The sequence below is a fragment of the Lithobates pipiens genome, unplaced genomic scaffold, assembly GCF_037356315.1.
Source record: "Lithobates pipiens isolate NorthernLeopardFrog02 unplaced genomic scaffold, aLitPip1_a1.2 Scaffold_17, whole genome shotgun sequence".
Taxonomy (NCBI): Eukaryota; Metazoa; Chordata; class Amphibia; order Anura; family Ranidae; genus Lithobates; species Lithobates pipiens.
In genome coordinates this window covers 3,644,050-3,670,826 of record NW_027507755.1, presented here as the reverse complement: position 1 = coordinate 3,670,826, position 26,777 = coordinate 3,644,050, and the positions used below count along the sequence as shown (strand labels likewise).

Here is a 26,777-nt window from a genome sequence, read left to right as displayed (position 1 = left end):
CAAATATGACCTCTTTAATTAAAAAGAAGGTCTATTAGGGGTTTGTAGGTGTAATCTTTAGACTTGCTTGGATATCATTGGAGATAAGAAAGGATATTTAAAATTGCAGCCTCCTCTCCACAATGGTGATCCATTGAAAAAAGGGAAGGAAGGATCCATAGCGTAAAATTGTATTTAATAAAAATAAATTAAAAACCTTCTCCTGGCACTGAGGATAGCCCACATTTGTCACTATAAGTGGAACCATACATTCCCCGACTCACGCTCATGGGTCGACGTGCATTCCACTGCCGTGCAGAGATGAAAACCGAAAGTTCGGGCACCGGATGTGACGTGACCAGAAGGCGCCTTTACGTACATTTCGTTTTACAATGTCATCAGGAAGCATTCCGGTCACTAGGCAGAAGTTATTAAATACCATGGAAGTGAAATGTGATTGGCGGAGTGGTTAATCTCCACTTATCTCATTCACTCCTATTTAAAAAAAACTTCCTCATAGAGAAACAATCAGTAAGTGACTGCAATCAATGATATATTGAGAAACATGTCAAATACAGGAGATTTTAGGAGAGATAAATTCCAAAATAATCATAAAAAAACTAGTGAACATCATCAAAAGAGTGAATAAATGTAAAACAATATACGTGATATGAGGTAAACACAAAAATAAATAAAAATAAATGAAAATAAATAGAAAATATTTTAAAAAGTTTAAAAATAAAGAATTCAAAATATGAAAAAATACTAAATAAAAAATAAAAAAATATTATTAGCGCCCCCTCACCATTGTCTTCAATCACTCAAGGTAGCACTGTCACACCTTTAGGGGAGCAGCTTAATTAGTTATTGTATTTATCACGTATAAATATTGGCGTTTCCCTTTCACTTTTCATGTCTTATCCAGCCTAGAGGAAGTATAGAACCGATGTCACAGGAGGCGCAGTAGGATCAATGTCTCGCCCGAGAAAACGCAAACTTGTTCCAGATTTTGGCATAGATGTTGTTAGCGTCTTTTCGCACTCAACAAAGTAGAGGTCCATCCAGGGCAACTCTGGAGCAACCTGAGTTCTCCCCCCTCCCCTTTCAGCACCCATGCTTGCAGCCCCAGTCTGTGTATGTGTGGAGGGGAATTGGCTTCTGTATCCTGAAGTGAATGGCCAGGGAAAATCAAGGCCTTCATGGCAAATATGGAGGAATGGTTTATGACTACCATGATCTCACTCGACAGCCTCAAGAGGAATCTCATTATGAGAGATGTTGGGAGAAAAATATAGGCTAAGTTGCAGTCCCAAGGAGAGACCATCTGTCCCTTCCACATTGGGGTGCGGATCAGACATATTCCAAGTTTGTGATTGCTGTGAGAAGTGAAGAGGTCTGTCTGTGATAGGGCCCCACTGTGGATAATCTCAGAGCAGACCTGGGGCATAGGGCCCACCCTTTGTGCTCTGGGAAGCATGCATGATAGTCGGTCTGCCTGTGTGTTCAATATCGCTGGGATGTAAATTGCTTTTGGAATTTGTAGGTGATTTTTCCACCCCAGACATTATGTGTTTCACCTCATTTAATAGCATATTGCTGCGAGTTCCTCCCTGGTGCTGAATATAGACAACTGCGACCCTGTTGTTCAACTGAACAGAGACTGTTTTTCCCTGATCCTCTGTAGCAAGGCAAAAGGTCTAAAAAGTCTGCTTGAGCTTCCAGCGCATTCAAGACCACCCTCCTTGGCTGGGAATCTCCACTTGCCCCGAACCAACAGTCCCTCGCAGTACGCCTCCCAGGCTGTCTTTCCAACATGATTCGTAACAATGATCTTCACAACATGCTGTCCAGATACCCAATCTGGCTCTTACCTCAAGAGTCTGGGCATGCGCTAGTCAAACAAAGGGGTTAGTGCGTACATGAGGTATATTCAATGTTATGGGCCATGTGAAAGGTTGCTTTATGGATTTCCTCTTCAACTACTGTGCCTATATCTTCTGACCAGAAACCTAAAGCACTAACCATCGAGGTAAGGGCCACTGCCGGATGGCAGGCTCCATTCGGGTGCCTCTTTACTAGACTACAGCCACATCTACTGTAGGTGTGACGGACTGGGGTTTATATGGTCACAAAACAGACACCCCAAAGCAAAGTACATATTCATTTTTTTTTATATTTCTAAACATGTCCCTTCTATTCTATTAATAACCAGTAGATGGCAGAGAAGGTACACAAACAGAGTCTATATAAGGCCACACACCATGTGACTGGAAATTAAACTACTTCCAGCCATAAAGTCAGTGGTCATATCTCATGCTGTTTGTGTGATTCTTTGCAGTCCACGCCTAGCTGATCACCTTATCTCATCGCGTCTACAACCATCGGCTCTCTTAATTCACATTTTGAGGCCGGTAACATTTTGGGGGCTCGTGTGCCGGGATTCGTTGTGTTACCAGTGAGAAGGAAGCGCGAGACAAGCGCGAGCCTGCTACAGAGCTACAAGGAGAGTCGTGAATGTCGTCTGCCTCGTGAGTGCAAGTCTTCAGATTGCAACAGAGATGGCGTCTCCTCGTCGTGCGCTGATGTGGGATATCCGGAAACAAATTCATCTGCTTAATGAAGAACAGCTGCATAGCCTCGCTATTACGCTGGAAGATGAAAGAGACGTGGACGTTCCATCAGTGACTGGTACCAACGAAATGGAACTTGTTGAATTTATTAAAGACTACTTGAAAAGTGATCAGCTGGAAAAGTTGGAAGATCAAGGTATGTCGTACCTACTCATCATCCAAGACAAGATCAATGAACTAAAACTCAACAAGGAAAGTACACCAACTGTGGACATTGCAACCGCTGCAAAAAAAATAAGTAGTGGAACTGCAAGGATTGAACAGGTATCGGAGGTGGTGAGATTAACTGATGTTGTTGCTTTATTGCCACGTAGAGAATTTAAAATGCATGGTTGTGTAATTTCAGATCATGGTTCGGACATGAGTAAGGCCGCGTACACACGGGCGGACTGTTCGCCCAACCTTGTCCGCTGAACAGTGTTTGGGCGGACAGTCCGCTCGTGTGTGGGCTTTCAGCGGACAGTTTCAGCGGACAGTTGGACGGACAAAGTCTTTCGGAAATTCCGAAAAACTGTCCGCTGAAACTGTGTTTGAGCGAACAGTCCGCCCGTGTGTGGGCCTGTCCGCTGTACTTTCGAAATGAGCGGACTGTTCCCGCTCGGAAAGTCCGCCCATTTCGAGCGCGTGTACAGGTAGGCGGGGCCCGCGAAGGAGACGTCGCGGGCTCCGCCGCCTGGAATGGGCTTAAAGGGGAACCCCAACGCCGAAAAAAATCGGCGTGGGGGTTCCCCCAAAGTCCACACCAGACCCTTGTCCGAGCACGCTACCCGGCCGGCCAGGAAAGGGGGGCGAGCGAGCGCGCCCCCCCTCCTGAGCCGTACCAGGCCGTGTGCCCTCAACATGGGGGGGTGCCTTGGGGAAGGGGGGGCGGCGCGGCCCCCCCACCCCAAAGCACCTTGTCCCCATGTTGATGAGGACAAGGGCCTCTTCCCGACAACCCTGGCCGTTGGTTGTCGGGGTCTGCGGGCGGGGGGCTTATCGGAATCCGGGAGCCCCCTTTAAGAAGGGGGCCCCCGGATACCGGCACCCCACCCTATGTGAATGAGTATGGGGTACAATGTACCCCTACCCATTCACCTGTGAAATAAAGTACAAAAAAAAACACAACACAGGGAAAAAATATTTTATTGCACAGCTCCGGGGGTCTTCCGTCTTCGGGGGTCTTCTCGCCGGACTCCTCCGCTATCTGTGTGTAGCTCTTTTACTAGCGGAGGAGTCCGGCTTTCTTCCTCCCCGCCGCCGGCCTCTTCTCCCGACTTCGGGGGTCTTGTCCCCCTCTTCGGTTCTTCTGCCGGGCCACCGCGCCTTCTTGTAGCTCTTTTGCAGGCGGTGGCCCGGTCTTCTGTCGCCGCTGCCTTCCGTTCTTCTGTCGCCGCCTTCGGTTCTTCTGCCGGGCCACCGCGCCTTCTTGTAGCTCTTTTACAGGCGGTGGCCCGGTCTTCTGTCGCCGCTGTCGTCGCCGCCGCCGCCGCCATCCGTTCTTGTTCTTCTTCTTGTTCTTCTTCTTCTTCTCCTGGAGATGTTGACTCGACGAGCTCTCCGGCCGGAATGCCAGAGCCGCGCTGTGCGGTCACTTATATAGTGACAATGGGGCGGTGTCACATGGTATATGTCACATGGGTTGGTCACATGGTGACCCCGCCCCCTTACGATGTCATAGTCCCCATGTGACATCAACCCATGTGACCAACCCATGTGACATATACCATGTGACACCGCCCCATTGTCACTATATAAGTGACCGCACAGCGCGGCTCTGGCATTCCGGCCGGAGAGCTCGTCGAGTCAACATCTCCAGGAGAAGAAGAAGAAGAACAAGAAAAAGAACAAGAACGGAAGGCGGCGGCGGCGGCGACGACAGCGGCGACAGAAGACCGGGCCACCGCCTGTAAATAAGCTACAAGAAGGCGCGGTGGCCCGGCAGAAGAACCGAAGGCGGCGACAGAAGAACGGAAGGCAGCGGCGACAGAAGACCGGGCCACCGCCTGCAAAAGAGCTACAAGAAGGCGCGGTGGCCCGGCAGAAGAACCGAAGAGGGGGACAAGACCCCCGAAGTCGGGAGAAGAGGCCGGCGGCGGGGAGGAAGAAAGCCGGACTCCTCCGCTAGTAAAAGAGCTACACACAGATAGCGGAGGAGTCCGGCGAGAAGACCCCCGAAGACGGAAGACCCCCGGAGCTGTGCAATAAAATATTTTTTCCCTGTGTTGTGTTTTTTTTTGTACTTTATTTCACAGGTGAATGGGTAGGGGTACATTGTACCCCATACTCATTCACATAGGGTGGGGGGCCGGTATCCGGGGGCCCCCTTCTTAAAGGGGGCTCCCGGATTCCGATAAGCCCCCCGCCTGCAGACCCCGACAACCAACGGCCAGGGTTGTCGGGAAGAGGCCCTTGTCCTCATCAACATGGGGACAAGGTGCTTTGGGGTGGGGGGGCCGCGCCGCCCCCCCTTCCCCAAGGCACCCCCCCATGTTGAGGGCACGCGGCCTGGTACGGCTCAGGAGGGGGGGCGCGCTTGCTCGCCCCCCTTTCCTGGCCGGCCGGGTAGCGTGCTCGGACAAGGGTCTGGTGTGGACTTTGGGGGAACCCCCACGCCGATTTTTTTCGGCGTTGGGGTTCCCCTTTAAGCCCATTCCAGGCGGCGGAGCCCGCGACGTCTCCTTCGCGGGCCCCGCCTACCTGTACACGCGCTCGAAATGGGCGGATTTGCCTCCTCCTTACGTGGGCGAGTCCGTTCATTTCAAAAGTTGAGCGGACTGTTTGGCAAACAGTTCGTTGAAACAGTCCGCTCGTGTGTGGGCAAGTCCGCTCATGCAAATTTTGAGCGGACTGTTTGACGAAACTGTTTGACGAACAAGGTTGGGCAAACAGTCCGCGCGTGTGTACGCGGCCTTACAGTAGCGTGAGCAGACAAATTGACGAGGGCCTAACAGAAAAATTCCCTGAATCTGAAATTATACGCACAGTGTTGAGAATAATCAAACCTGGTAATTTTAAAGATATGTTGACTGACAAAGATGATCTTACTGTTGCTGAATTGAAAAGGTTTTTGAAGTCACATATGAGAGAACGAAGTGGTAATGAGTTATTTCAGGACCTTAGCAATGCTGCCCAGCAAGAAAGAGAAACAGCACAACAATTTGTTTACAGGCTAGTGGGGTTAAAACAAAAAGTTCTGTCTACATCACAACATGATAGGCGAGAGCTTAACTATGACAAAAAACTGGTGCAAGGCATATTCCTTCATACACTCTATCAGGGACTAAATGAGAAAAATTCTAATGTTAGACGAGATATCAAGCCTTACGTGTCTGATTTGACAGTAATGGATGACTTTATCATAGAGCAGGTCACCAGATCAGTTGATGAGGAAACAGAAAGGCAGAGACGCTTAAACAGTGCTCCTAAACATAAACCTATTACTGTTCATTCATCCCAGACACCAGGTAATAGTGAAAAAGACACCTTGCAACAGAGAGTTGAGGGAGATGTTAAAGCAAATCACACTGCATTAATGGAACTAACAACACAGGTCTCTGCTCTCACAAAGAACCTGGAAAAGATGATGAAGCTCCTATTGTTGGAAACCAAATGACTAAGTCACTAACCAATGTTCAAGTTCCAGATACAACTCACTGCAAGCCCAGGTGTGATGATTGCATTAAACGAGAGAGTCAGAACTGCTACCATTGTTTCTACTGTGGTTGGACAGGACACAGAGTGGTTGATTGCTTGAAGAAAAGAAACGACAGACGGTCACTGGGAAAGGGACAACCAGTGACCACCTCAAATGATCTGTCCCATGCTAAGGTAAACAGGGTATTCACCCACCGGTCAACTAGAACACTCCCAAAAGAGAATGGATTCTCCAAACAACACGTAGCACAATTAATTGGAGGAAAATGCCTACTGTCATGTCAGATGAATGGTGTTCCGGTTGACATGTTGATGGATACAGGAGCTCAGGTCAGCATTGTCGGGAAGGCATGGTTAGAAAAGTTTCTACCCAGCGTCTCCATTAGGCACATACAAGATTTACTTTGTGATGACAACTTATCCATTACAGCTGCAAATGGTTCTCTCATTCCATTCATCGGATGGATTGAAGTCTGCCTGGAATTCAAAAGTAGTGGACATGGAAACTCAGCCATTTATGTGCCAATGCTGGTGAGTGACTGCTGTAATGACAATCCAATTCTTGGGTTTAATGTTATCGAAGAATTGATCAGAGAAAACCGTGACCGACCAAACAGCACCCAAAACCTGACTATCTTGCTGAGTGAAGCTATGAAAGTAAGACAGAGTGTAGCGAATAACATTGTCAATGCTGTCAGTCAAGCAACTGACCCAGGAGAAATATTCGATAGTCGTATGGTTAAAGTGGGGAAGAAGGGACTCCAGATTAAAGGAGGCGAGCTCTGTGAAGTCAAATGCAGAATTAGAGCATGGCCGAAAGGAGGAATCATGTCATTTGAACCACTTCCCGAATATCCAGTCGAGGAAGGACTTGAACTATTTCCTTCAGTGGTAGATGTGCCAAATGGGTTCTCTAAACTGGTGAAGATACCTATACTGAACCGTGCTCAACATGACATCTACCTTCCACCCAGAACAGTATTGGGTACCATTTCTCCAGCAGCTGAGATTCTACCATTGTCTCCAAACAAAGACGATGGAAAGGGAATTGACCAGAAGAAAAGGGTGTTTCATGTAAACCAGTTGAATCAAGTGGACACTGGAAATCAGCTACCCACTAACAAATCTGTTAAGTGGCACCCACCTGTCAATTTGGAAGATCTCTCAGAAGAAGAACAGGAGATAGCGAGACAAATGTTATATGATGAATCAGATGTCTTTGCTCGAGATGAGGGAGACATAGGATGCATCCCTAACCTGAAACTGAGGATAAATCTGAAAGATGAAACTCCTGTCCAGAAACGCTACAATTCGATACCGAAACCCCTATACAAAGAAGTGAAAGAATATATCCAAAACCTTCTTGACCGAGGTTGGGTAACAAAATCTTCTTCCGCATACTCATCACCAGTTGTTTGTGTTCGAAAGAAGGACAGTAGCCTACGACTATGTGTTGACTTTAGGGAGTTAAACCGAAAGACTATCCCAGATAGACATCCACTACCCAGAATACAAGATCTGCTGGATAGCTTAGGAGGATTTACGTGGTTCTCAATCCTGGACCAGGGTAGTGCGTATCATCAAGGCTTTGTGCATGAAGACTCCAGACATCTGACGGCTTTCAGCACCCCCTGGGGACTCCTGGAGTGGAACCGTATTCCATTTGGATTAACGAATGCCCCAGCAGCTTTTCAGAGATGCATGGAGAATGTATTAGAGGGCATCAGAGACAAATGTTGTTCTCCATACTTGGATGACGTACTTTGCTACTCCAAAACTTTTCAGGAGCATGTCAATGATATTAGGCAAGTGCTTAGTCGAATGCGTGAGCATGGTATCAAACTAAGACCGAAGAAGTGTGAACTCTTTAACCACTTCAGATCCGCGCTATTGCCAAATGACGGCATTAGCGCGGACCTACATTTTCAGGACTACGTCTATTGACGTCGTCCTGGTTACGAGCGGCCTGCGCGCCCCCTGAGGGGCGCGCGCGGCGCGCTCTGTGATCGGCGAGTCCGTGAGACTCGCCTGATCACCGATCCGTGTAAGGGGTCGATCCCGACCCCTTATCACGTGATCAGCTGTCAGCCAATGACAGCTGATCATGTGATAGAACGGAGCCGGTAATCGGCTATTATTCCTCCTCGCGCTGACAGCGCGAGGAGAGAAAAAAAAAGCCGATCACCGGCGGCCGTGATCGGGACATCAGTCCCGATCACGGCCATCAATACAAGGGACCACCTGCCACCTGCCTGTGCCCACCTGCCTCCCGCAGTGCCATCCTGAAGTAAAATAAAAGAAAAAGTAAGTGCCCCCCGTCAGTGCCCCCTGTCAGTGCCCATAGTGCCCACAGTGCCACCCACAGTGCCACCCACAGTGCCACCCACAGTGCCACCCACAGTGCCACCCCACAGTGCCACCCACAGTGCCACCCAATCTGCCTCAAAGGTGCTGCACCCCAGTGCCGCCCATCAGTGCCCAGCAGTGCCGCCCATCAGTGCCCAGCAGTGCCGCCCATCAGTGCCCAGCAGTGCCACCTATCAGAGCCACCTATCAGTGCCACCTATCAGTGCCCATCAGTCCCATCTATCTGTGGTACCTATCAGTGCCCATCCGTGCCACCCATCCGTGCCACTTATCCGTGCCACCCATCCGTGCCATCTTATCTGTGCCCATCTTTGCCCATCAGTGCCGCCTTATCTGTGCCCATCGGTGCCGCCTTATCTGTGCCTATTAGTGCCGCCTTAACTATGCCTATCAGTGCCCACCAGTGCAGCCCATCAGTGCCCACCAATGCAGCCCATCAGTGCCCACCAATGCAGCCCATCAGTGCCCACCAATGCAGCCTATCAGTGCCGCCTAATCAGCGCACTTCAATGAAGGAGAAAAATGACCCGTTTGCAAAATTTTATAACAAACTATTAAAACATGATTTTTTTTTTTTTTTTTTTTGCATCTTTTTTTGTTTGTTTAGCAAAAAATAAAACTCCGAGCTGTAACTAAATACCACCAAAAGAAAGCTCTATTTGTGGGAAAAAAATGATAAAAATTTCATTTGGGTACAGTGTTGTATGCCCGCGCAATTGTCACTCAAAGTGCATCAGCGCTGAAAGCTGAAAATTGGTCTGGGACTGAGGGGGGTTTAAGTGCCCAGTAAGCAAGTGGTTAAACGACAGATTCGATACCTTGGACGAATGGTGTCAGAAGAAGGCATAAAAATTGACCCAAAAGATCTTGAAGCGGTATTACATTTGAAAAGGAAAGAACCAAAAACAGTGGGAGGGGTCAGATCTTTGTTAGGATTCCTGAGCTACTACAGGTCCTTCATTCAAGATTTCTCTCGAATTGCTAAACCACTGTATGAACTTTTGCAGAACACTGAGAAAGAATCTGCTACATCCATCCCCAAAAACAATCGGAGGGAATCTATAAAGGAAAACGGGAACAAAGCACAAGTGCCATCTAAAACACTGATTCAATGGACACCCAAACATCAAGCTGTAGTATCCAGACTGGTGGACATGCTAACCAATCCACCAATTCTAGCATACCCTGATTTTGACTTACCCTTCGTCTTACACACTGATGCTTCCAATGAAGGCCTAGGTGCTGTACTATACCAACGACAAGGAGAAAAACTTCGTGTTATTGGGTTTGGCTCCAGAACATTGACTCCAGCAGAGCGCAATTACCATCTTCACTCTGGTAAACTTGAGTTTTTAGCTCTCAAGTGGGCAGTCTGTGACAAATTCAGAGATTACTTGTACTACGCTCCAACATTCACCGTTTACACAGACAACAACCCATTGACATATGTATTGAGTACTGCCAGACTGAATGCTGTGGGTCATCGCTGGGTTGGCGAGTTGGCTGATTTCCACTTCGATATCAAGTACAGGCCAGGTAAACAGAATGCAGACGCAGATACACTGTCACGATTTCCGGTGGAACTCACAAAGAATCTGAGTGAGTACACAGAGCTTGCACCATCTGAGGTTGTGTCAGCTATGTGGCAAGGGAGCAAAGCTGTTGACGAAGAAGAGGCATTATGGGTGGCTTCATTGACTCTTCACTCAGAAAGTGATGTGGCCGAAGAATTGCTGAAAGGACAGACAATCTGCCCAATAACTCAGGAGAATATCAGAGCATTACAACAAGACGATACCAACATTAGAGAAGTGGTCTGGCTAAAGGAGAACGACTGGATTCCAAACCACAAAGAAAAGGAGAGTATGACCAGCAAAACAAGACGTTTGATACATGAATGGAATAAACTCAGAGTCGATGAAGGAATCCTCTACCGACACTCTGGAACCCGAAAACAGCTAGTTCTACCAGAAAAGTTAAAACCATTGGTCTTAAGAAATCTTCATGATGACATGGGTCACATTGGTACTGACAAGGTAACCCACCTAGCACGTGAACGATTTTACTGGCCATTTATGCAAAAAGACATTGATGAATATGTGCTGAAGAAGTGCAGCTGCATCAAACGAAAGCGTCCAAATATCACCGAAAGAGCACCTATGGGTTCGATTACTACCAGTTCACCTTTGGAGTTAGTTTCCATTGATTATCTTCACTTGGAGAAAAGCAAAGGAGGATATGAGTATATACTTGTAATAGTTGACCATTTCACACGCTTTGCACAAGCGTATCCAACTAAGAACAAATCTGGAAAAACGGCGGCAGAAAAGATCTTTCAAGATTTCATACCACGTTTTGGCTATCCAGAGAAACTAGGAAGAGAATTTGAAAACAACTTATTTCAGACATTGCAACGATTGGCAGGGATTTCTCATTCAAGAACTACTCCATACCATCCACAGGGTAACCCAGTGGAGAGACTGAACCGTACTTTGTTACAGATGCTTCGCACCTTAGAGGAAGAGAAAAAGTCAGATTGGAAAGAACATCTTCCACATATGGTTCATGCATACAATTGCACCAGGCATGAAGCCACAGGATACTCGCCATTCTTTCTATTGTATGGAAGATCTCCTCGTTTGCCAATTGACCTAATGCTCAACCTAAATTTGAAAAAGGAATCAGAAAGTCAACCAACATTTACTCAGAAATGGGCATCTAGAATGCAAGAAGCTTACAAAATCGCATCCGAGAATAGCAAAAAATCATCTGCTAAAGGGAAGAAGTACTATGACAAACAGATAAAAGGAGCACCTCTTCAACCGGGTGATCGGGTCTTAGTACGAAATCTCTCTGAAAGAGGAGGACCTGGTAAACTTCGTTCATACTGGGAAGAATCAGTACACAAAGTGGTAGAAAGAATCAAAGATGGGCCTGTGTACAAAATTCAGCCTGAAAGTGGTAAAAAGACTATTCGAGTACTGCACAGAAATCTTTTACTACCAGTAAATGACCTACCAATTGAAGGACACATTCCAAGAGTACCGATGAAACAAAGGCAATCAAGTAACAGAAAGGATACCAGAATGGATGTGGACCAGGAGGAGGAATGTTCAGATGAAGAAAGATGGTATTATCCTTATATACCAGAGACTACAGAAAGTCATGATTGTGTTGTGTCTCAACCAAACTCTCAAAAGGTACAGAAAATCCCATTAAGAGTTTCTGCTGAAGAGTTCTATCCTACAACTACCACACCCAATCTTGAACAAGAACAAAATGATGGAACAGTAGTTGGCGACCAAATCTGGGCTACAGATATGGTGGGACTAGACACTGCAGAATTACCCTCATTAAGTCAAGACTTACCTGTGAACCAAGATATGCAAATGGCAAATGATGTTGATGGAGAAGACTCAACTCCTGTCAGAAGATCTACCAGACAAGCTAAGCCTAAAGAGATCTTTACATATGACACACTAGGTCAGCCAAGATACATACCAAGTCAGATTCACACCATACAAACTCCTACAATGCTAGCTACTCCCAGGTCATGCCAGGTAGTTAACGTAGCTCCTTGGTGGCAACAAGTACCTATTTGGGTTACTTAAATCACTAAATAGTGTTCAGATACCAATTGAGTTTAATGTCGGGAGCCATTAACTGAAGGAGGGGAGAGTGTGACGGACTGGGGTTTATATGGTCACAAAACAGACACCCCAAAGCAAAGTACATATTCATTTTTTTTTTATATTTCTAAACATGTCCCTTCTATTCTATTAATAACCAGTAGATGGCAGAGAAGGTACACAAACAGAGTCTATATAAGGCCACACACCATGTGACTGGAAATTAAACTACTTCCAGCCATAAAGTCAGTGGTCATATCTCATGCTGTTTGTGTGATTCTTTGCAGGTATGTACTCTAAATTGTTCCTAATCTGTATTAACCTGTGATAGAAAGATTCCTAAACATCTTGAGCAGATGCAGAAAAAGTCTCAGCAGATTTTATGCTATAGTTTTGCTGTAATTAGAAGTTTAGAACAGCATGTGTCAGAAACAAGTGAAAAGTGCATAAGAACATGAAAATACTGCATTAGTCAGAACAAATGTCTATGATAAACACTAAACCTTTCTAAATAGGTATATTTAAACCTGATTTATTGAAAATGGCATAGATTTATAAAAGCACATATTTTCTGTTATTAATATAGAAAAAAACCTATTGTATGTAAAGCTTATGTATTGCATCATACAGACATGCAATGTGCACCATCTAGTGGTTAAAACAGAGTACTACCATGAAAATATTTGTATTAAAGCAATGCATTGCCAGTATGATTATTGCACTTTTAAAGTGTACCAGAGAGATAAAGATAATTATCTATAACACTGAATAACAGGGATATATATGTTATTAAAATATAGTAATGTTCATTGTTATAACTACGTTTTAAAATACTTTAGTTAAAATCGGTATTATATATATTGTTAATGTTTATAAACATGTGGCTATAAAAATGTAAAAGATGTATTGTTATGTAAAAATTAAACTACTTCCAGCCATAAAGTCAGTGGTCATATCTCATGCTTTTTGTGTGATTCTTTGCAGTCCACGCCAAGCTGATCACCTTATCTCATCGCGTCTACAATCATCGGCTCTCTTAATTCACATTTTGAGGCCGGTAACATAGGCATAGATTTTGGTGATGCTATATTCGATTCCTGACAAGGATAAAACTTGTATAGACCACCAAAGGAGGTCTCATGCCATTCCTCAGTTCTAATCTTTTACATACACAGAAAAGGGATTTCCGTCTTGAAGAAAGTATAAATATAACCTTGTCATCTTACCCATATAATAGCCTGCTTGATTGCCTGGATACATGGTTCCACGAAGGAAAAACTGAAACCAAGCAGCTCCGGGTCTTCCTCTGATGAAGAGGAGCTACTATTGTCTGCAGGTTGTCAACTCAACAGGGTAGTAGAACTCAGAGATTGAGCTCCACCTACCAAGGTGTCAGGTTGCTATTCTAGTGGCTTGATTGGCAGCACGGAGGGGGCTAACTGCCTGGGATAATTGAAGTGAATTCAAAATAGAATCTTGCCCCACCCTTCTTTAATAATAATGACATTTGGGCATTACCTATTAACTGTGAACTCCTCCAGGAATTCTTTACTCACCAGCCTATTGAACAAAGGCACTGAGCCACAGGCCCTGCAGGACTTTTACTAGGGCACTGGCGTTGCTTTGGGGAAGAGGAGATAAGACCTCTTCCTTGGAACTTTTCCCTTGAGTGGAAGTGGAATCTAAGGCTACTCTCCTCTGAAGAACGTCCTCCTTCCCTGGCTCTTGACCTTTGAGAGCTTAAACATGCAGGGGTTGAAGAGAACCAAAGCAATCCGCATAAAGAGACAATCTTTTCCTGAAAACTTACCAATATGGTGGTCCCCTACCTTTGAATTTAAAGGGTCTTTTTGCAAAAGCGGTGACTGACTCATGATTTGAGGACAAATAGGACAGCCAGCTGAAATGAGGATAGCCAGAAAGGCAAATAGTGCTAGAGAGAGAAGTGCTTTAGACATGAAAGAGGTAGGAAAAATTGTGCATTCATAACAAATCAGAAATAAAAGGGAGAACACATATGGGGAGACAGAGAAGAAAAAGGGAAAGGCAGCCCTGTATGGTAGAAGGGACCTAAAAGAGAGAAGGAACAAAGTAGCTGCCCCCTCCCCAAACCTCAATCCGCAGGCACTTACATGATGGCAGATTTTTTTCCAAGTGAGGAAAAACTGCAGGGCCCCATCAAGACCCATAGATGGGGGCTCCCAAGCTATTTAGTGCATTTTGCAGCCCGAGCACTGGGACTGCATTCTGGGAGAGGCTGAACCCAGACAGACACTGCACTGCGGCAGAGGTGAGAACATAATACGGCCAGGGGTGGACTGACAACTCATGGGGCCCCCAGGCAATAGGAGATTATGGGGCTCCCAGGCAATCAGAGATTATGAGGTCACACAGTAGACACAAACACACACACACAGTATATAATCACACAGTAAACACAGACATGTTTCTATTGGCTGAGAAGGTACTGGAGAGGTGGGGCAGCTATAATCTCGGGATTTTTAGACCAAAAGGATGTCGGTAAGGGACATTTCAGAGACAGATGTAAAAAAAAAACGACAATTTTTTACATACTGTCCCTGTTTTTACTGAGGCTGGCAACCCTGATGGGGCCCCCTAGTGGTATGGGGCCCTCGGGCGGTGCCCGAGTGGCCCAGTGGTCAGTTCGCCCCTGAATATGGCTTATTCTTCACTGGTGCGTGGAGGTATGAGGGAAAAAAAGAATGGGGAGAGTGGCTAACTACTCAAGAGGAGGAGCTCTATCATTGGTATGCTGCCGTGTTGGCGTCAGGAAAACAGAATATAGAGCCATTTATGTCATGTATCAGACTTGTCATCCCTCATCAGTGTTAGTTGCGAAACATCATTATTTTGGAACATTTTCCATTGACCTGGTGCTTCTTTTGCTATAAACATAGTAGGAAGTAATATGCATAAAAGGACTGGTAAATTAGTACTGTTTTCATTTACAGGAATGGTGGGTGACATTATACAGAGAAGGTTGTGTTGGCTCCCACAGAGAAGGTTTGTTTGTATCTTGCTGTAAATACACTGAGTCCCGTTACTGGAAGCTAACACTATAATGAAATGACTTTATGTGGATCTGTTTACAACGTCAGGATCGGGAAGAGAACAAGGGCGAGCTGCGAGAATAGCTCTCCAATCGTACCAAAAAGTCTGCTGTTGTTTACTATGGTGAAAACACAGCTATAATTACTACAGTATGTCTGCTGTGTTATTGCTGTGGGTAACAGTTTTGGTTTGAGTTTTGCTTCTGTGAAAACATAGAAAATGGAGGTCTTGGCCATAACAACACATCAAGTGTTTTCATTTTTCTAAAGCCCCGTACACACGAGCGGACTTTTCAACATCCAAAGTCCGACGGACTGATTCCGTCAGACTATTCGATCGTGTGTGGGCTGCAACGGACTTTTGACTCGCCAAAGTCTGAAGGACTTTAGAATATGAAACATGCGTCAAATTTTTCCGAAGGAACTCCGCCGGACCTGGTCCCTTCGAAAAATTTGCTCGTGTGTATGCTATTCCGACGGACTAAAACCGAAGCTAGGGCAGCTATTGGCTACTGGCTATGAACTTCCTTATTCGAATCCAGTCGTACGTCATCACGTTCGAATCCGTCGGAGTTTAGTGTGATTGTGTGTGGCAGCTGTATCTGATTGGTATCTTTCAGCAAACTTTTCTTTCCTGAATTTTTTACACTGGAGACCCTTGGGGATAAGAGTGGGGTACTATACAGAACACAGACACATGCTGCAATATAATCTAACAAAACCAAAGAAAATTCCCAGTTCAACTTGTCAGCCAGCCTGCAACCAACCGAATGAACCTGTATTATGCCCTGTACACACGATCGGACATTCCGACCACAAAATCCGTTGGATTTTTTCAGACGGATTTTGTGCCAAACTTGTCTTGCATAGACACGGTCGGACAAAGTTGTCGGAAAATTAGATCGTTTGGAACGTTGTGATGTTCGTTGTGTATGACGAGACTACATAGAGGCTAGTAGCCAATAGCTTTGGTCTCGTAATTTAAACCGAGCATGCGTGGCACATTGTCCGTCGGAATTCTCTACAAACGATCGGAAAAAGTCAGATCAGATTTTGTTATCGGAAAATTTTAGATCCAGCTCTCAAAATTTTTCCATCGGGATTTCCGACGGAAAAAGTCCGATAGAGCCCAAACACAATTGGATTTTCCGACAACATAATCCGATCGGACCTGTTCAGTCGGAAAATCCGACCGTGTGTACAGGACATAACAATTTGCTTTAAAAACAGGGGTTTAGTTTGCACACAATTGCAAATATAGTGAGGGGAAAAAGAATTTGATCCCCTGTTGATTTTGTATGTTTGCCCACTGACAAAGAAATGATCAGTCTATAATTTTAATGGTAGGTTTATTTTAACAGTGAGAGAAAGAATAACAAAAAATATCCGGAAAAACGCATTTAAAAAAAGTCATAAATTGATTCGCATTTTAATGAGTAAAATACTGTATTTGACCCCTTCGCAAAACATAGCTTAGTACTTGGTGGCAAATCCCTTGTTGGCAATCACAGAGGTCAGGTGTTTCTTGTAGTTGGCCACCAGGTTTGCACACATCTCAGTAGGTATTTTGTCCCACTCCTCTTTGCAGATCCTCTCCAATTCCTTAAGGTTTTGAGGCTGACGTTTGGTAACTCGAATCTTCAGCTCTCTCCAAATGTTTTCTATAGGATTAAGGTCTGGAGACTGGCTAGGCCACTCCAGGACCTTGATGTGCTTCTTCTTGAGCCACTCCTTTATTGCCTTGGCCTATGTATTGGGTTATGGCCATGCTGGAATACCTATCCACGACCCATTTTCAATGTCCTGGCTGAGGGAAGGAGGTTCTCACCCAAGATTTGACGGTACATGGCTCCATCCATCGTCCCTTTTATGCAGTAAAGTTGTCCTGTCCCCTTAGCAGAAAAAACGCCTGAAACTCTGTTTCTATTGCATTAAACGTAATTTAACTTGTATTGTTTTAAATATATTCTTGTTTTGAAACAACATTGATTCTTTATTAAAAACGGGGGGGGGGGGGGGCACAGTTTGCCATCTTCGCCCTGGTCACCAAATGGCCTTGTCCCAGCACTGCCGCCAGCCACGAGCGATCATGAGCAGAAGACACAGAACAGGGACGAGTTTGCGTAAACAATTCCCTGTTCTGTTCTGACAGGAGTGACAGATCGTGTGTTCCTATTAGCTAGGAAACCACGATCAGTCACTTCCTCTAGTCAGTCCCATCCCCCTTCAGTTAGCATCACCTCCCAGGGAACACAGTTAACCCCTCGATTTCCCCCTAGTGTTAACCTCTTCACTGCCAGTGACATTTTTATACTAATCAATGCATTTTTATAGCATTGATTGCTGTATTAATGGCAGTGGTCCCAAAAATGTGTCAAAATTGTCCAATATGTCCGCCATAATGTCGCAGTCACAATAAAAATTGCAGATCGCCGCCATTACTAGTAAAACAAAATAATAATAAAAATGCTATAAATCTATCCCCTATTTTGTAGACGCTATAACTTTTGCACAAACCAATCAATGTACGCTTATTGCATTTTGTTTTTTTTACCAAAAATATGTAGAAGAATACATATCGGCCTAAACTGAGAAAAAATTCACTTTTTTTTTTTTTTAAATGGGGATATTTATTATAGCAAAAAGTACAAAATATTGTGTTTTTTTTCAAAATTGTCACTATTTTTTGTTTATAGCACAAAAAAATAAAAACCTCAGAGGCGATCAAATACCACCAAAAGAAAGCTCTATTTGTGGGGGAAAAAAGGATGTACATTTTGTTTGGGTGCAACATCGCACGACCGTTAAAACGACGCAGTGCCGAATCACAAAAAGTGCTCTGATCAGGAAGGGGGTAAATTCTTCCGGGGCTATAGTGGTTAAAGGCACAGGGGCACTGGCTGCCCTCCTCTCCCACCAGCAGCTGCAGTGTCCATTCATCACAGAAGCATAGTAAACTGTGTTTACTTTGCTTCAGTTTGTGAATGAACAGAAATCCGCTCCGCACAGATTACTCCCCATTCATTCACTGTCCAGTGCAGCTGAGGCTGCAGAGAAAAGTACTGGGGAATCTATATCCTTAGTCCTTTTCTCTGTCTCAAATGTGAGATGCCAGGGGTCTGTTTAGACCCATGATGTTTCATCAAAGGTCCGCAACAGGGCAGTATAAAATTCTTTAAAAAAAATGTAAAAAAATAAAAATGTTTAAGTCTAAAAAATGAATTGAAGAAAAAATAGCTTTTCCCATGCAGTGGGTTTGTGTCTGCACAGGTCAACTGCGTGGTTTTTGTCTAGGGGATTAGAGAACAGAGATATACTTACCTAATCCTCCGATCCTCCCCACACAAGACCTGTCCCTGTGGCTGCTGCTCTCCTGCAATCTAGCAGTTTTGTATGGTGAACTGTTCCTTATGTTGCTGGAGCGGAGGGTCGGCTAAGTATACAACCTTCTCCTCCCCCCTGGACAAAACAAGCAGTGCACCGATCTACTACATTGGAAAACCCATTTTTTTAGGCCGGAGTTGGGCTTTAAGTAGCACCATTGAATTAAATTCGAACACACAAAAATAAAAAATTTTTTGGTTATGCATTTTTGTGCTAATTTAGTGCTGAGTCTAAATAAAATACCCCTTTCACTATGAACAAAAAATACTCTTAAAGCCCAGTTCTGGGAAATTTGAAAATTCTCCCTTGAAGTGGGGCTGTGCCTGCTCTGCAAGGGTTAACTGCTCATTTATTACTGGGGCAGAGTAAAAGCACTTTTAGACTTAGTTCACACTACTGAAAACTGAAGATCGCACGACTTTTGGCAGGTGGCTTCCTGGCGACTTGAGCACTACTTTGATGCGACTTTGAAGTGAGCGAGGGGCTAAACTGCAAGGAATGCCTGGGTAATCTTCCTGCAATGTTGGATCCAAATCACATGAATATAGATGAGGATCCGACTTGGAGGATCCGACTTGGAGGCCATAAAAAGGATAGAAGCAGTGGCGTAACTAGAACCTTCAGGGCCCCGATGCAGGAAACCATGGCGGGCCCCCCCCCCCCCCCCCGACCTCCGGATAGGGCTCTTTTCTCTGAGCCCGATGGTGGAACACCAGGGCCCAGTCCCAAGTGGGTGGCTGCATATAAAGGAACCGATTTAAAAAACATCAATTACAGCCACTGTGCCCATCAAATGTCACTACTGTGCCCATCAAATGTCACTACTGTGCCCATGAAACTCTGCCGCTGTGCCCATCAAATGCCGCCACTGTGCCCATCAAATGCTGTTGGTGTGCCCATCAAATGCTGCCACTGTGAATCCCCACCGCCCGCTCGCTGTCTGCCCGCCACTTACCCTGTCTTGGTGGGGCAGCGGGTAACGGCCATGAGCGGGGTCCTCCATGCATCTCCTGCCATCCTCATCTCCCGTCCTCTCCTCCTGATGGGCGTCCAATAGCTGTGTCTATCGTTTCAGCCAATCGGGTGATGGGTAACAGACCCGCACACCTGATTGGTGGAGAGGCGGTTCAGTGTTAGGAAAGTGAATATTAATTCACTTTTCTAACACACCTGGGTGGACTGTGAGCATCAAGCATGGCGCTCGCAGTTCATCTATTTTGAAGCCTATTAGAGCCCATGGCTCTAATCAGGTGCTGCAAAAACACCCCCCCCCCCCGCCGCTCTAATTCAGGCGCCCAGCACCCGAAAAGGGGCCAGACACCTAAATATGGGGGTGACAGCGGTGGCCATGGATAGATTCATGCTATGCATGAATCTATCCATTGGTCATAGAGGGGGTGGAACCTGTGCACCGCCACTGATAAACACATGCATACATGCACACTCACATACATGCACACTCACATACATGCTCACACACACGCACATACAAGCATGCTCACACACACACACACACACATACAAGCATGCTCACACACACACATACAAGCATGCTCACACACACGCACATACAAGCATGCTCACACACACGCACATACAAGCATGCTCACACACACGCACATACAAGCATGCTCACACACACGCACATACAAGCATGCTCACACACACGCACATACAAGCATGCTCAGACACACGCACATACAAGCATGCTCACACACATGCACATACAAGCATGCTCACACACATGCACATACAAGCATGCTCAGACACACACACATGCACATACAAGCATGCTCAGACACACACAAGCATGCTCACACACACACGCACATACAAGCATGCTCACACACATGCACATACAAGCATATTCACACACATGCACATACAAGCATATTCACACACACACGCACATACAAGCATGTTCACACACACGCACATACAAGCATGCTCACACACACGCACATACAAGCATGCTCACACACACGCACATACAAGCATGCTCACACACACGCACATACAAGCATGCTCACACACACGCACATACAAGCATGCTCACACACATGCACATACAAGCATGCTCACACATACACACATGCACATACAAGCATGCTCAGACACACACATGGGGGTGACAGCGGTGGCCATGGATAGATTCATGCTATGCATGAATCTATCCATTGGTCATAGAGGGGGTGGAACCTGTGCACCCTTTTGGATGCACCGCCACTGATAAACACATGCATACATGCACACTCACATACATGCACACTCACATACAAGCATGCACATGCACACTCACATACAAGCATGCTCACACACACACACATACAAGCATGTTCACACACATACGCACATACAAGCATGTTCACACACACACGCACATACAAGCATGTTCACACACACGCACATACAAGCATGTTCACACACACACGCACATACAAGCATGTTCACACACACACGCACATACAAGCATGTTCACACACACACGCACATACAAGCATGTTCACACACACGCACATACAAGCATGTTCACACACACGCACATACAAGCATGCTCACACACATGCACATACAAGCATGCTCACACACATACAAGCATGCTCAGACACACACATGCACATACAAGCATGCACACACACACACACACGCACATACAAGCATGCACACACACACGCACATACAAGCATGCTCACACACAAGCACATACAAGCATGCTCACACACATGCACATACAAGCATGCTCACACATACACACACGCACATACAAGCATGCACACACACACACAAGCATGCTCACACACACACACACGCACATACAAGCATGCTCACACACATGCACATACAAGCATGCTCACACACACGCACATACAAGCTTGCACACACACACGCACATACAAGCATGCTCACACACAAGCACATACAAGCATGCTCACACACATGCACATACAAGCATGCTCACACATACACACACGCACATACAAGCATGCACACACACACACAAGCATGCTCACACACACACACACACGCACATACAAGCATGCTCACACACATGCACATACAAGCATGCACACACACACACAAGCATGCTCACACACACACACACGCACATACAAGCATGCTCACACACAAGCACATACAAGCATATTCACACACACGCACATACAAGCATGTTCACACACACGCACATACAAGCATGTTCACACACACGCACATACAAGCATGTTCACACACACGCACATACAAGCATGTTCACACACACGCACATACAAGCATGTTCACACACACGCACATACAAGCATGCTCACACACACGCACATACAAGCATGCTCACACACACGCACATACAAGCATGCTCACACACACGCACATACAAGCATGCTCACACATACACACATGCACATACAAGCATGCTCAGACACACACATGCACATACAAGCATGCGCACGCACGCACACACACACACACACACACACACACACACACAAGCATGCTCACGCACACACATACAAATACAGTAGCTAGTGGGCTGGTGGCACTGGAGGGCAGGTGGTGGCACTGGAGGGGGGGTGGCACAGTCTGGAGGGGGGCTGGTGGCACTGGAGGGTGTGTGGTGGCACTGGAGGGGGGCACAATCTGGAGGGGGGTGGTGACTTACCGCCAATCAATCGATGATCGATCAATTCCCCCTCCTCAGAATCCTGCAGATGCAAAGTTCCTCCACAAAGCGTGTCTCCTCCAGGAATGCCTTGCTTCAGAGAGCTCCTCCCCCGCCTTCACTGAATTGGCTGAAGTTTTTTCTGTGTCCGCCCCGCCTCCCTTACAGTTGCTCTGGATAGGCGGGGGCGGAGCCCACAAAGCACTTCTCTCACGCTGCTCTCTTCACTGTAGTGGGTGAAAGGAAGCTCCCCCCTCCCCACGGCATGAACCGCAGCACCAGTGAATCACACCGGGTCCGTCACCACACACCCCCGGCCGGACAGTCAGGTGGGCCCCTCGGGCGGCGGGCGGGCGGGCTGCCGGTGGGCCCCCTGAAGTGGCAGAGAATTACAGGGCCCAGTCGCACTTGCGACTGTTGCGACCCTGATAATTCCGCCACTGGATAGAAGTCACCTTGAAGTAGAAGAGGAACCCTTTTTAAAGTCAGAGCGACTTCAGTAGTGCTAATTAAGACAGCTCTCATTGACTATTATGGGATTTCACATGTTATGTGACTTTGGGTCTCACAAGTCAAATCCCAAGTCGCAGCAGTGTGAACCGAGCCTTACTTGCCTGATTCTCTGCTCCCCTGGAAGTGGTAATTTATGTTCTGGTGGTGGACTGTCCGTTGACGTCATCTTTTTCAACGCAGGGTCCAATGAATTAGTCTTGATAACAAAACCATATACTGCTGGAGCATGCGGGAGAAGACACTTGTGGGGATTGGCCAAGCAGCAGAAAGGAGCAGAGGTTCAGGTAAGTAAATCTTCCTTTCTATGTCCCCTAGAACTAAGCAAGCAATTGAACCTTGCAATGCAGGCACAGCCCCCTGAAAGGAGAATTTTCAAGTTTCCTGGAATTGGGTTTCAATACATGCTTACAGTAAATATACATGAACATTTGTTAGAAGTACATTAATACTCAAGTAAGTACATGTAAAATCTCACACAGATCTAAAAGGGCCCTTTGAGTCAGAGAGTGCCCCCGGCCATGTACAGCACACTTGCCTTTTGAAGAACACCTCTACTACGCTGAATATCTAAATCTGCATGTGCATTGAAACTGGTAACTGCTCCTTGTCGAGACGGCGTTGGACTCCTGGATCTCTGGACAGACGTTTCTTGTTCACTTTCTTCCCCATCTCTCCTTTTATTTTCCTGCTTTTGCTCATTTGATACTTTCTTTCTAAATTGTTCTCAATAATAATTAACGGGTCCTATATCTTGACTTCTGGATGTTTATCATAGTATGAAACCTGTTATATCTTAAAATTTACATTGTTAATAATATTTCTGATGGTATTAATCTGGGTTTATTACCCCTGGGTTAGTCCCTCACTTATATAATTATATGCATGTTTTTTCTATCTTTTGAGTCAACACTGGTGGTTATTGAAAATGTGGACTGTTCCCAGATAGCTCAGCGGTTGGGAGTACCATCAAATTGACTAAACCGATATCCCTTGATTTTGATTCTACTGTATGCCTTTACCATCCTTGATAGCCTAAACAATGTAAAAATGGATGTATTACTTTATTTTGTAAAACTAATAAAAATGGTTGAAACAGAAACTGGAAACTTAATTTCACTTCAACGTAAAAAACTCCTTTAAAAGAAAAGTTTGAGGCTCATCACCCAAGTTCAAGTAGCCAAAAGGAACGTCTTCATAATCTGTTCTGTCCTCACAGTGTACCGCAAAAAGTCACAGTGTCAACAAGCAGGTCTGTGAAACCATGTTGGGAATTAAAACCAGCTTGGAAAAAAATGACCCCATAAACCACAAACTAAGCAACTGGATAACAAAACATTGATCTAGCCTTTCTGCGCACGCTGAAAGAAGTTTCACCAAAATAGTGCAGTGTCTAGTCGTCTTTTTGTTCATCGTATTTTGATTCTGCCCTATGGAAGGTCAATGACTCTTTGAAAAATAAGGAAAACATGGATTGAAGCCCAGCGTACATCCTGCTGATAAGGCAGTTCTCTGAAGCATGGACGTTGCTGAAGCATTGATAGGAGCTTTCACAGAGGTCTGCAGTCTTTTATCCCCCATTTGCTGCTACGTTTCAATATAAAACTGGGTCCCAGGGTCAGCAGACCAGAAGATATTTGGAAATTTGCAGGTCTGTTTAGTCATCAATCTTCCAGTGTATCAGAGAACCTGTCATACAAATGTGTTAAATGTTTAGCCTTTATGAAGTAACAAAACAGGTCCTCCTGGTAGATGTTCAGTTCTTGGACCCAAAGACAACAATGCAGATCAGGTAAGTTAAGAGTATGGTTGGAACTCTTATCTGCATCCTTCTGGGCCATCGGGTTTTTACTGTATTTGAAAAGAAAAAAACATTTCATGACAGAAACTAAGGAGTTTAAGAGTGAACTAAGCAACTTTTAGTACACAGACACCCTGACAATGAACTTCTCTATGTGCTCCCTGATAAATATACTAATACATTTTTTTTTGCTTATGTAAAAAAAAATTCAATCCTTCCAAAAATCCAGATATGTCCTCTCTCTGAACTTCGGAACACTTTCCCCTAAGTTATGAAAATGAGGATGGGGAAAGCTTTCTGTAATTCAAATTAATGTAATTCAGCTTAGTATAACAATGCTAAGATAGGAAGTGTGTTATGTCGCGTACACACGGGCGGACTGTATGGCGTACTTAGTCAGTCGAAACACATTTCAGCGGACAGTCCGCTCGTGTGTGGGCTTCAGCGGACTTTTTCAGCGTGCAGTCTGGCGTACTAAGTATTTCGGATTTTTCGAAATTCTGTCCGTCGTACTTTGGTTTCAGCGGACAATCCGCTCATCAGTATGCTAGTTCGACGGACTAAGAATGGCGCATGCCCAGAAAGGATTTACACGGCGGAAGGGTGCTTTGCTGTGTATTGGACTTCCTATTTCTAGTCCAGTCGTACGTGCTGTACACGTCATCGCGCAAGCTTTCGACGGACTGTTTGTGCATCCGTGTGTGGTCAAGTCCGTTCAGTCGAAAGTAGGACGGACTGTCGGTCGGATTGCATGACGAACTAAGTACGCCATACAGTCCGCCCGTGTGTACGCGGCATTAATGACATAGTCACCAGGTGAAGATGATGGGAAAAAAAATAAAAAATTTGAATGCAGCAAGATAACATTTTTGTTCTTACATTTATAAATGCTAAAGTGCTATAAAGTGCATGGTCGTTCTCTACATAAAAGGCCCTTTCACCAAAACAATGCAGCGTTTAGTCTTCTTTTTTTAATTCGATTTTGATTCTGCCCTATGGAAGGTCAATGACTCCTAGAAATAAGGAAAACATGGGTTAAAGCCAAGCACACATCCTGCTGATAAGGCAGTTCTCTGAAGCATGAATGTTGCTGAAGCATTGACTGAAGCTTTCATTTTCATGTAGAGAGAGGCCATGCATTATTTTGGGATGCATTGATGGATTTTATTATTTTGGGGATCTTCCCTGGATTTTTCCCTAGTTTATTTTAGACTTCATCTGGGGATTGGGCTCCCAGGGATTTCCCACTGGCCAGCATTCATTTGTGCGCCACCTGGATTGTACAGGTTGGTCTTCATATTGTGACAGGGTACAAGTTATTATATTAGTGACTGAATAACCTTCTAAACATAACATACATAATCCTGATGAAGCAGGGTGGGCCGTGAAATGGTAACCAGACTTATACCATTGTGATTGCCATATATGATAGGTTGCTAATGGTTTTAACAATTATGGTATTTGCACAAGAGCATTTTTACGCATGAATATTTTGTAAGAATTTTTTTTTTTTAATAGTATTTATCTTTTTTGACTCCCGGTGGCATATATAAAGTCCCACTCATATACTTATATGTTTTTGCCACACTACCTATCACATTTCAAATGGAACACCAGGACAGTGGAAACAAGAAAAAAAAAAAACACACCCCAAGGTATTTTCTAAGAGGCATAAGGAGTTTTTTGAAAATTTGGGAAAATGTGAAAAGAAAATGAAAATGTATATTTTTACACAAAGTGATCAAATAATAAGTTATTTTATTAGTATGGACATACTTAGAATTACACTCCAAAACATATTTTACTCCCCCTCCTGCGTATGGAGATACCATATATGTAAGACTTTTTCACAACCTAACCAAATAGAGGAGCCCAAAATCCAAGGAGCACCTTAAGGCTTTTTTTTTTTTTCCACTTCTGTGAATTCCTTAGAGAGACCCGAATCAGCTTTACCGCTCATTTTCGTCCCTTTTCCTTTTCACATCATTGTGGTTATTTATTTTTCTCCCATTTTCTTTTCCTTTTTTGATTTTTTAAAATCTCTTAATTTATTTCATAATTTAACAAATGAGGTCAAAAACAAAAAAACGTAAACTTTGATCACTAATCTTACCC

General features: G+C 45.0%; 1 long non-coding RNA gene across 1 annotated transcript in view; it reads left to right on the top strand.

The window, feature by feature from the left end:
- Positions 1-23,955, top strand: part of LOC143986609 (uncharacterized) — a 97,226-nt gene extending 73,271 nt beyond the window's left edge. Inside the window, exons 3-4 of the long non-coding RNA XR_013276551.1 lie at positions 23,045-23,148; positions 23,344-23,955. This is a non-coding gene — a long non-coding RNA (uncharacterized LOC143986609). The remainder of the gene's footprint in view (positions 1-23,044; positions 23,149-23,343) is intronic.
- The last annotated feature ends 2,822 nt before the right edge of the window (positions 23,956-26,777 follow it).